This window comes from Triturus cristatus, chromosome 2_1 (assembly GCF_964204655.1).
Source record: "Triturus cristatus chromosome 2_1, aTriCri1.1, whole genome shotgun sequence".
In the NCBI taxonomy this organism is placed as follows: Eukaryota; Metazoa; Chordata; class Amphibia; order Caudata; family Salamandridae; genus Triturus; species Triturus cristatus.
Window position 1 is genome coordinate 849,840,143 of NC_140581.1, and position 12,694 is coordinate 849,852,836.

Below are 12,694 nucleotides of genomic sequence, written 5' to 3' on the forward strand. Positions count from 1 at the left end.
AATTGTTCCAGCAGACTTGTGGGCTGAGTGTAAAATAGTTGTAAGTTGGCCTACTGAGGAATATCCAAGAGATCAGAGAACAGGAGCACCAGATCCAGAGGTAATGAGGAAGTACGATCAGGTGATTGTATACCTGAAAAGTAAAGTCCCTCCAAAAGAGACAGACTGGGTTAAGATAGATCGAACACATCAGGAAGCAAAAGAATCAGTTCATGCTTTTTATGAGAGGCTGATACTGGCTTTTAAACAATTCAGTGGGGATGAGATTTAAGTCATTTTGTATACAGATTTGTATATGGCCTGAGACCTGAGATTAGTGAGAGAATTCGTGAGCATACAGTGGACTGGCAGAGTAAGAAAATAGATGAGATTCTGAGACATGCAAAGTACTTTAGTGATGAAATTGAAGCAAAACAGAGAAAGCTGAAAGAGAAAGCAATGTGGGCACAAGTGAAAGTTGCGGAGAGACAAGAAGCACAGTTGGTGGAACAGGCAAATAATCCAGGGAATAGGCCCAGATATGCAGGGAAAGGAAAGGGGAATCTTGAGGAAGCGAAGAAAAAGTTCCCTTGTCACAACTGTGGCCAACTGGGACATTGGAGATCTGAATGTACCAATCCACCATTAGCGAATAATGAGAGTAAAACCTTAAATCAACAGGTGCAGAACGAGGGGAATAATCAACAGCAGCAACAACAGAAGGTTGTGAGACAGCAGAGCCAAGAGCCAAAACCGCCCTTGCCGCAGAGTAGAGGGTCACAAAAGTACAATCAGGAATCAGGATTCTACAATGAGGAGCAGGTAAACAAACCAAGGCGTTCTAACCAGGTACAACAGTATTTGTTAAAGAATGAAGGGAGTGAGTCTGAAGGTGATTATTGACGGTGCCGAGGAGAGGAGGAAGAGTGCATACTTGGTGCAACTCTAGAAATAGACCAGGCAGGACCATTTGTAGATGGGAAAATAAATGAAGAAAGTGTTACTTTTTTAGTAGACACAGGTGCGACGAGATCAACTGTCAGGTCAGCAGATATTAGAAATCTTCCTCTCTCGGATGAAGCAATCCAAGTAGTTGGTGTAGCCAATACACAAATCAAGACACGTCTTACTGAACCAGTAAGGGTACAAATAGGGAAATTTTCAGACATGCACAGATTTGTGGTCTGTGACACTAGTCCAGTGAACTTGTTAGGCAGGGACCTGCTATGCAAGATGAATTGTACAATTTTTTGTACTCCGGATGGAATAGCTTTTGAAACACAAGATGAAGATGTTTTGTACCGAATGACTCTAGATAATAGAGAAAGTGAGATGGTTGGTACATATGCTGTGTTTAATCCAGAGGATTTGCCTCAAGAGCTGAGAGACACAGTGAAAAAGACAGTTTGGGATTTTACTGGAGAGGATGTGGGATTGATGAATAATGTAGATCCTGTGAAAATTTCAGTGAAAGAGGGAATTATTTATCCTAACATTCCCCAGTACAAAATGACACCAGAAATAATTGAAGGAATAACTCCTATAATTGAGAAAATGATTCAGCAAGGAGTTTTGAGAGAATTACTGAGTAGTCCGTGGAATTCACCGATAATGGGGCTAAAGAAACCTAATGGGAAGTTCAGGATTGTACAGGATTTGAGAAAAGTTAACAAAATTGTGGTGGCATGTTGTCCCATTGTGCCAAATCCGTCAGTGATTTTGTATCAGATTCCACATGATGCTGAGTGGTACACAGTGATTGATTTGTGTCATGCTTTCTTTTCAATTCCATTGCATCATGACAGCCAGCCGAGTTTTGCATTTAGGTTTGGCCAGCGTATTTTAGCATGGTGTCGAATCCCACAGGGGTATACGGAGAGTCCTTCGATATTCAATCAGTTATTGAAAAAGTCATTGGAGAGTTTGATCATGCCTGAAAACTCAGTACTAGTGCAGTATATTGATGACCTACTTGTGGCATCAAAGACACGTGAAGCTTGTGAAGTAGATACCATAGCTTTACTGAATCATCTGGCAGATGGAGGGTTAAAGGTATCTCCAGCCAAATTGCAATTTTGCAAGAAAGAGGTGCATTATCTTGGACACAATATTGAAAAGGGTCTGAGAAAGGTGACTGATGACAGGATCAAAATTATCAGGGGAATGAGAGCCCCAAAGACCCAGAGAGAAGTGAGGATGTTTCTGGGGATGGTGGGTTATTGTCTTCAGTGGATAATTAATTTCTCCCTGATAGCAAAGCCATTGATTAAGCTGACAAAGAGTGAGATGAAAGACCCATTGGAACTAGATGGAGAACAAATGGCAGCATTTGAGGAGTTGAAGAGCAGAATGTGTGAAGCCCCTGCTTTAGGAATGCCAGACTATGAAAAAGAGTTTGAGTTGTACTGCAGTGAGAGAAATGGATGTGCACTTTCAGTGTTAATCCAGAAGCATGGACAACTGAGAAGGCCTATTGCGTACTTCTCATCGACACTTGACCCTGTAGCTGTGGGTTTACCAGGTTGTCTGAAATCTGTAGCTGCAACATGCAGAAGTCTGGAACAGAGTGCGGGAATCATAATGGGATATCCTGTAAGGGTATTTGTACCTCATAATGTGGCAATTCTTTTGACAAGAAGCAGAACTCAGTACATGTCACATAGTCGGCTGACTAAATATGAGAAAGTCATTCTGGGAGCATCAAATGTGACTCTTGAGAGATGTGTGAATGTGAGTCCAGCAACATTATTGCCAGATAATGAAGGTGTGGGTATAAAGACAGAAGATGATCACAATTGTTTGGATGTGCTGGATTACTGTACAAAACCGAGACCAGACATAAGAGATCTTCCATTGCCTGAGAGTGATCATGTGCTGTTTGTGGATGGATCATGTCTGAGAAATGATGATGGTGTGCTGAGTGCAGCATATGCAGTGTGCAAGGTTTCAGAAGTTATGGAAGCATCGCCATTGAAAGGAGTGAAATCTGCACAAGTTGCTGAATTGGTGGCATTGACGAAAGCTTGCGAAATTGGGAAAGATCTGAGAGTGACTGTAATGACTGATAGTCAGTATGGATTTGGAGTTGTGCATTATTTTGGCCAGCTTTGGCTACAGAGAGGTTTCTTGACGTCGAGTGGAACTCCAATAAAGAATGCTGAGGTGATTGGGAAATTGCTTGAGGCGATACAGCTGCCTAAAGAATTAGTAGTTGTAAAATGTGCTGCTCATGGACAAGGAGATGATTTTGTGACAATTGGAAATCGTTTCGCGAACGATATAGCACAGTATTGTGCTAAAAATAATCACTCGATTAATAGGGAACGAGAAGAGGAAACGTCTTTTTGTTCTGTGATGTTTACTAATGTCCTAGAAACGTGGGATGAGGTGAAACAGTTGCAGGATGAGGCAGGAAAGGAAGAAAAGAAAGACTGGATCAAGGCAGGTTGTGCCCCAAGAGAAACAGATCATGTCTGGATCTATAGAGATGGTAGACCAGTCATGCCAAACTCTATGTTGTCGACAATGGCAAGGATGTATCATGGCCAGGGACATTTGGGAAGGGATGCGATGATCAGGTCTTTTAAACAGACTTGGTACAATGCAAAGTTCAGGATGATTGCAGAAAGCATTTGTCAAAGATGTTTGATTTGCCAGCAATTTAACACTGGGAAAAAGACAGTGGTGAGTCTAGGAACAATAGGCAGAGAAGGTGGTCCTTTTACGAGAATGCAGATTGATTTCATTGAAATGCCACAAGTGAACAGATTGAGGTATGTTCTAGTGGTAGTCTGTTTGTTCTCAAGATGGGTGGAGGCTTATCCGACTAGGAGGAATGATGGAATAACAGTGGCAAAGTTACTGTTAAGAGAGTTGATTCATAGATACGGGTTTCCAGTAACGATTGAGTCTGATAGAGGTGGACACTTCTATAATGAGCTCATGAGTTTGATTTGTGAAGCATTGAGCATACAGCAGAAGCTACATTGTGCATACAGACCAGAGGCTTCTGGTGTTGTGGAACAGATAAATGGCACAATTAAGAACAGGATTGGTAAGATGTGTTTAGCCACTGGAATGAAATGGCCTGATGTCTTGCCTCTAGTGCTAATGACTATTAGATCTACTCCAGATAGAACTACTGGTTTGAGTCCACATGAGATTTTGATGGGACGTGCAATGCGTCATGCATTTGTGCCTGTCAACAAGTTGATGACAATAACTGATGACATGATTTTGGATTACTGTAAAGGCCTGGCTGACGCCGTTCATTCTGTGTTTCACCAGGTTGGAGAAGACGCTACTACACTTGAGAAGAAGCAAGCTCATGATCTGAGTCCAGGGGACTGGGTGAGGATTAAAGTGCACAGAAGAAGAAATTGCTTGGTCCCAAGGTGGGGAAGGCCAAGACAAGTCATTCTGACTACGACAACTGCAGTGAAGTGTGCTGGTGTGAAAAACTGGGTACATGCAAGTCATACTCTGAGAGTTCCAAACCCAAGAGATGGGACTGGTAAGGAGTATTTTGAAGAGTCAGATTCCAGTGATGATGAAGAAACAGAACCAGTGACAAGGAATTGGAATTTTGAAAGAGCTGAAGGAGAAAGAGAGTCAGGTGATTCTTTCTTTCCAGGAGAAGCTTCAAGAGAAACATTGAGAGTTTCAAAAGGGAGATCAGATTCTGTGAGAGAGCCTGAAGTTCCAACAAGCAGTGGAGAAGAAAGAAGAGAAAAGAGCAGTTCCACAGAGACTACTCCTGAATCAGATGAGGAGGTTGAAAATCCACTTGAGATTACATCTGAAGAAGTAGGGTCAGAAGAAGATAGAGAGGGACAGATTGCGGAAGAGACCCGAGGAGGTGTAGGGAATATTCCTGATGAGCTAGGTGAAGGGACAAGTAGACAGCAAGAAGATTGCGTGTCGGAGACCCGAGGAGGGAAAGAAATAGGGAAGTCTCAAACAGTGGTGATAAAGAGTGTGGAGCGAAAGAAAACTGCTGAAGAACAAGAGGCATTTGAAACAGAATCGGATGAAAGTGAGAATGAAAAATCAGAGGGTCGAGTTCTGAGGAAAAGAACTTGGATTGGAGAAAGAAATAATAAAGAAACAAGACCAAAAAAGGTTGTAAGAGGAGATCTTTGGCCTAACAACAGAGTAAAGAGGCTGAGATACAGACTGATAAGAGCAAATACATCGAAAGCTGAACAAGTGAATGAGGTGTCGAGTCAAAATGAAGTGAAGAAAAAGGAGCAAAAGAAATCAAAAGAACCCGAGGAGATAAAGAGAATTAGAAGACCCAACCAAAAGTACAGATCACCGGAATGGTCTTATGTGGCACTGTCTGAAGGAGAAGAAGAAGAAACAGTGAATCAAGACAATCCGGAGGGGATCTTGAGAAAAGTGGTTGAGGAAGAGGAAAAGTCTGTTGGAATCTTAAAAGTTATCCTAACTGACATTGGAGAAGAGTCAGATGCACAGGATGTTGTTGAAGATCTGATACAATTTGATGTTGAAGAAGTTGAAGTGAAGAGTGATGAATATCCAAATTGAGTGAACTGAAGCAATCACTTGGAGAAAAGTGAAAAGAGAAAGTTTGAAATTTAGCTGTCTGAAGTAATCCAGAAATAAAGAATTGCAGTAGTGGAGTAGTAGAGGCTAAGTCAAAAGACACGGTCAAAGTAATAAAATGGCTAACATAGAGAATAAACAAAGTAGATGTGCCTTCTTAAAAAGATGGTGTAGAATGTGCTGCTGCTGTACTGGATTATTAATGCTATTATGGGGAGTTTTAGCTTTATTAGTTACATTTAGAGTTACAATAGGTACATTTGAGATACATACTGAGAATGATACTAATGTAGAGAAGAATTCACAGAAAGTAGTCCCAACTTGAATTAGTAATACTTACATGCATAAAGATAGGTCAATTAATGATTTTTCTAGTAATGTTTTTTCAAAATTGCTATATGAATATGTGAAGACAATGGAAGTAAGGGATTGCTACGTATGTATGCAATTACCTGCATCCGTTTCAGAGGGTATTACTTATCACCATTTACCAGCTACGTATGGAATTTCTTGTAGTGTGTTAAGTAGTGTTTTTTATTTGCTAGGGAAAATAGATTATGTGATGTCTAACAAAGATAATATTTTTGGGCAATTGCCTATGAACAAAAGGCTGAATCCAGCTAAAGAAGCTAACATTTTTGGTGAGATTTTTATTGAAAAAGAAGAATTAACATTAGATTACATTTTTAAGAACAATTTAACTTGCAGCTTGAAAGAAGAGGAGAAGGCTTTCCTAAACATGGTAGAGGAAAGGAGAATGAGTATGCATGAAAAGGCAGGGAAATACAAAGTGAGTGAGACAATTTGGGACATTGAGATGGGGAAAGAGTTGAGGAATGGGGCTAGTCCAACTTTAGCTCTAGATGCACCACAGAAGGGTAAGCTATGCATTACTAGGAGGAAATCCCAATATGATACATATTTTGTTGGGACTAGTGAGTGTCATGATACATACTTCATTGCAACAGGATGGGGTTTCAAAGGAGGAGAGGATCCAGTTTTCCCAGGAGTGTATTATGTTTGTGGGAACAAGGCTTATTATAGGTTGCCTGACCATTGGTATGGCACGTGTTATGTGGGCCTGGTCTTTCCAAAGATCTTTCATATAGATAGAATAGAAGATGTAGAACATATTAATTTACTAACACGTTTTAAGAGAGAAACTTGGTCTGAAATTGTAGGTGATATCTTTGGAGCTTTAATTCCAGCAGTGGGAATTTCTTTAAATGCATATGGAATTCGGAAATTGTCAACAGTGGTGGATCGCTTATCGGCAAATACCGCTGGAGGGTTTCTTTTGGTGAATACGGAGATGATTGCCGTACGTGCCATGTCTATGCAAAATCGACTTGCCTTTGATATTTTATTGGCCAAGGAGGGTGGGGTTTGTGGAATGCTGAAAGTTCAACATTGTTGCACTTACATTCCTGATGAAAGCAAGGACCTGAAGGTCTATATCAAAAATATTACTGATTTGCATGAAGAATTAGTACCACTGGAAGCTGAAAGTATCTGGACCAAAATAGCTAATAAAATAGTTGCTGTTAAGAGTTTTATTGCAAAAATAGGTAGTACTATTATAGGTAAGATATTGTTTCCTTTGACCTGTGTAATTGTTGCTTTATTAATACTAAGATTGGGGTGTTTGTGTTGTAAAAACAGGGGAGGGAAAAAGAAATTAATCAAAAGAAATATTGAAAAGAGAAATAAAAGGTCAAAAAGAGATCCACAAGAAATAGAATTAGAAGAATTGAGGGAGAGTGTTTACTTGGAAACGAAGAGGGATGATGAAAGCGAGTCTGGTGTGTAGTGTTGTGAAAAAGAAAAAAGACATTTCCAATTTCTCCTAAAATGGGACTACATTTTTTTTTGGGTTGTTTATTTGGTGATAATATCACCAAAGGGGGGATTGCTGGAGCAGAGTTTTCTGTTGAAAATTTATCGGGTTTTTAAGCTCCGGTTTTGTCTATATGTCAAGAATTAAAATACTAATTTGTAATCAGTAATTATTTGTTTTGTGTGAAAATTCTGATTAACCAACATGATTAACAAAGAGAAATTACACGTGGGAATGCATATATGTTGCTTAATAATAATGTGCAGGTTTTTTTAAATGAATGTTGCTAAGTGCTGTTTGTTTTAAGCACAAAATGCTTTTGAAATAACGTGTACTAATGTTTAATATGTTGCAGACAGCTAGTTAATTACATACACATAAGGGTATTAGTGGGAATTAACACTGTTTAATCATTGCGATGATGTAGTAACGTTGTTTGTATTTCTTTCGATTAAGATGGTTCGTTTTGGCCTAAGAGAAAATGGCTGCCGTTTACAGCCTGTGCTCGAGTGAAATGGATGACGAGAGGCCTTGTTGAAAGTCATCTGACTATGGCTTCTGCTGGAGTTTTGAAAGTTTCCGTGATGACAGCGACTCCAGGCAATCGTCCAAGTAACCTTGGAGGAAAAGAGAGCCACAATGAACTTTGTGATTACAGTAGTGGTTTTCATGATGGTTCCGAGGAAGAACATTTGTAAAAGTTACATTTGCAAACTCGAGTTTCTTTCTTCCGTCTTTTTTATTTTTTGTGATTTTTCTGAGCGGAGATTTTCCAAATGTAGGGATGCTACATCCTTTCCTGTTCGCTCTGCTCAGCGGCTCAACGGAAATTCAGAACATTTTATGTTGCGTTATTTTTGAAAGATTTCCTATAAGTATTGTTAGACTAGAGAGGGTCTAAGGCCACTTCTTCCCAAACCTGCGTTGGTGAGGATCGATGCTGTGAGGACGGTGACTTAGGAGACTTCTACTGAGAGACCTGTCCTGACCCATTTATGACATTTAGCTAGAATAGGTAACTATGAGAATAATAATTTTATTTTGATTGCCATTCCATTTGAACTAATTTTAGATAAAGTACTATTATTTTAAATACAGTGTTGGTGGTCATTTCTTGTCCTTTATTGAGTACTCTATTGTGATTATTGTTGTTTAAATCATGACTCAAGACAGTGTCAATTTGATCTCATTGACCTCACTGTAGATGCAGGGTGTTTAGGAGGTGTTTTCTCCCATGGTTGGTATTGATAGAGTAATCTGAGTGTATGTTAGTGAAATGGGCCCAAGCGTATGGTGAGTGTATGTGCGTGTATCTGTGAAATTACTCTATCCGTGGAAGTAGGGAGAATTTATATGCCCTGATCTGGAACACTAGCACAAGTCTCAATGGGTCTTATAGCTTCCATAACGCACAAAGGAGGCTTCAAACTCAATCAGGCACATCAAGTTTTATTACTTTACTATTGTCAGGAGAAACAAATACTTATACAGTAAGCTCCTAATGTTGACAACTACGCAGCATCAAATCACTTTACAGAGCAAAAGCAATTCACAGTTAACTTTCAGAGGCAGACAGCAATTTTACATGGACTTTACTAACTGGCATTCAATATTAAAATTATCTTGACATTGATCTGGAGGACCACACTATAGTTAAGTGTTCCGCAGCAGCTAAAGAGCTGGTAACTTACTCTAACATTATGGGATGTGATGCTTAACAGATTGCACTACTTGTACCAAAACTCTGCAGAACACAAAGTATGCAAGACTGAAACGTAGTGTGGTGAGATTGTAGCACCAACCAAAAAAGCGTTTTTAGAAATTGTGTCTATTTTTCATTTCACTTATGCTGATTTTTGGGATTGGTGATATTTAAAGAGTATTTAAAGTGCTGCATGATTATTTTCCAACTGCTATAGTTATTAACAAAAATGATCAATAGGTGAGGTGTCACAATAGATGTTAACGACAGATGGACCCCAAATGGTGACATACATTTTAACCCTAGATTTACCTAAAAGACTTTATAAGACTAGAAAAGAGTTTTTAACAGTTCATACCTACCCAGAGGGTATGGTAAAGCTAAGTGTACTCTTCAGTCCTATAACATTTTACAGGTTAAATAATTATGGGAAGATATTTGGACTGGTTCAGTCTTATTGCACAACTATTACACAGCAAACGTTATTGCAATATGAAACTACATCCCAGTTAACCTGTTTGCCAAGGCACGGTAGCACCAAAGGAATCTCAAAGTCTGCAACTAGAGATTCAGGGGGACAAGAATTGTGTGGGTTACTTGGTGATAAAATATGAACTGCTGCAGGCAGGGAGAATGAGAAAATTGGGAAGCGCAAGGAAATGCTATCTTGGTTTAATTGTGACATGATTTCGAGAATTCAGAATGTTTACACCAGATAGTTTCCGGTATGTTTACAATTACATAGTTTAATCAAAATTTTTAATCGTTTTAATATTGTCCATCTCAAAGCATTGGTGTAAACAATTTGTCATCTAAGACTATATTTGCCTATTTTGTTACTCACTGTTCCTATCTAAAAATCAATGAACTCCATGGTGTTTAAACAGTATTGATTGTTCATCCCATTCATGTCGGCTCATGTGCATCAGCTGAAACAGTAAGCAACCAATCACATTAGGATTTAGTCCCGTAAAGGTTGAAAGCACAAGAAATATTAATTTACATGGAGCACAAAGATTGACAATTTAAATGTATAGCATTAGCATCTTCATCCTCTAGGACTTGGTGTACATGGTAAAAGACATACAAAGTGTCCCAGTGATTGAGGATAGAACCAGTCGAAGACATAGCACTGGAAATTACTCTTCCTCCGAACATTACACACCATGGTACTGGATAACCAGAACATGACAAGAAATGGAGGCTCCTGCACACGCAGCACCCTGAGTAACAAAAAATTAAGATTAATGAGACTAAGGACACCCACTGCATTCCACTCAATGACTTAGAAGCTATTCCACTAGTGTCCACACAATTAATTCTTTATGAGGCACACAAATCATCTGTGTAATATTCAAATCAACTAAAGCAATCAGATTACGTAACTAAAAGAAAACAAATCCGACCAACTATAGATTATAGAGCGGTATGTCAACAGACAAGGGGTGCACGATCTGCTTTGGAACTTGAATGCAACGTTTTTATGCAGACAAAAGATGGCCTTGTCCTATATATGTAAATGCAGACAATTGAGAAACTGGCCAAAGTTTTGGAACTGGCGAATGAAGGTGTAGAGCAATACTCAACAAGGATGTATTTTAAATTCCATGTGATATTAAGCCGCTGTTAGACCTGGCACCATTTGCTTGGGTTTCCCCTGCATTTTTTGCTTTTGCCTCCTGTGTTTTTGCTGTGTGTTGGTCTCCGTTTTGCTGGTCTAGATGATTTGGGCACTTTGCCACTGCTGTTCAGTGCCAAAGTGCAAGCTCTCCCTTTGTAAATTACATTTATGGATTGGTGTTTTCATGATTGGCTATTTGATTTACTAGTCAGTCCCTAGTACAGTGCACCGTGTGTGCCCAGGACCTGTCAATCAAATACTGCTAGTGGGCTTGCAGCACTGATTCTGCCACCCTCAGAAGCAGCCTACCAATGTAACTCTGGTCTACCATTGCAGAGCCTGTGTGCAGTCCAGTACTGCCATGTAGACTTGGCAAGTGCACCCACTTGCAAGGCCCTAAATTTCACTTTTTGTTACATGTCAGTCGCCCTTCAGGAAGGCCCAAGGTACCCCTGTGGGCAGGGTGCAGTGTATGTGAAAGGTAGGACATGCCCTGATGTGTGTGGCATATCCTGATAGTGAGTTACTACCAATTTCATTTTTCACTATTGCAAGGTTACCCGTTCCCATAGGGCAGAATAGGGTGTTTGCTTATAACATCTTACAAACATAACTACCCCTGGGAACAAGGTAGGAATTTAAAGTTTAGTATGCCTGAACTCAGAATGTTAAAATGCATCTTTTAGTGGGGGTGATTTTCACATTCTGTGTTTGAAAATACCACTTATAGAAAGTAGGCATTTTCTTGCTTAGCCATCCAGTATGCCCTGCCTGGTTTGTGTATTGCATGTCTGGTTTTTGGATGACAGGTGCTGGGGAGGAGCAGTGGCTCCAGAGAGTCAGGGCTGGGCTGACTAGACCAGGGCTGCATTTAGAGTAGGAGGAGGAGATCTCCTTTCACCTGAATGGGCCTGGTCTGCCAAGGACAATGCTGTCTCCACCTTCGGCCAGGAAGCTGCACCAGAGAGGACAGAACCAGTTTTGACAAAGCACAGGGCTTCTCTGCCACTAGAAACAAAGGACTTAGTAGTATAAATATTGGGGCCCAGACCCCAGAGTGTTAGATCACTTCTGGGAATCAAGAGGAACCTTTGCCAAGGAGAAGAGCCGGAGAAGCTGAGGAGGAATTCTGCCCCTGTGCTATTTGCTATCTGGGGTTGGCCTGCAGTGGCTGCTTGCTGCCAAGGAAAGGAGAAAAGGACTTTGCTGTGCCCCCTGCTTAAGGAAGATCTCCAAGGGCTTGAATTGAGCTTGCCCCCTTTTCACAAGGTCTCAGGAACATTAAAGACCTCACCAAAACCTCTGGGCACCATCTCTGGAGCCGCTGGTTTCAGTTGCCTGGAGAAGAAAAGGGTAACCGACTGTTATCGAGTCTGTCACAGGATTCCATGTCCTGAAAGCACAGTAGAAAGCACCTCCTCATTTCACAATGCAACCCTGGTCTCACCGACTCCGTCAACGAGCCGCTGCTTGCACGGGTCCTGTGGGCATCGCACTCCGCAATGTTTTGCTACACACTGCCCGGACGTGATCGACTCTGTCGCCGCCTGACTCGAACATCGACCGGCTCCGTCGCCGCATCATGGCCTGCCAGCACCACATCGAGCACCACCTCACCCTGCAATGCAAGCCTTGGTCTCACCGACTCCGTCAACAAGCCGCTGCCTGCACTGAGCCATGAGGACACCACACGCTGCAACACTTCCATCTCACATCGCAACCGCGACAGTTACCCAGACCGGCTCGTACCATCGTGTCTGCCGCAAAAACAAAAGGTACTGTCTTCGAGTCTGTTGACACTTTTGCTAACCCGTATCGACGTGGCTGGCCCGAATTGTTAGACTCTGTCGTATTCAGTATCGCTGTAGCCCCGGACGGAGCTACCGACTCGGAGGAACTGTATTTTCACGTTTTTCCTGCAATTCAAAGGTTATTTTGCACAGCAACTATTTTAAAGAGTATTGTATGTTGGATTTTTGTTGTTTGG

General features: G+C 40.9%; 1 non-coding gene across 1 annotated transcript; it reads right to left on the minus strand.

Moving 5' to 3' along the window:
* Window positions 1–10,174: 10,174 nt before the first annotated feature.
* LOC146865972 (small nucleolar RNA SNORA57) lies at window positions 10,175–10,290 on the minus strand. The gene has a single exon (XR_014977557.1). It is a non-coding gene; the product is annotated as a small nucleolar RNA SNORA57 (small nucleolar RNA).
* Window positions 10,291–12,694: the final 2,404 nt, after the last annotated feature.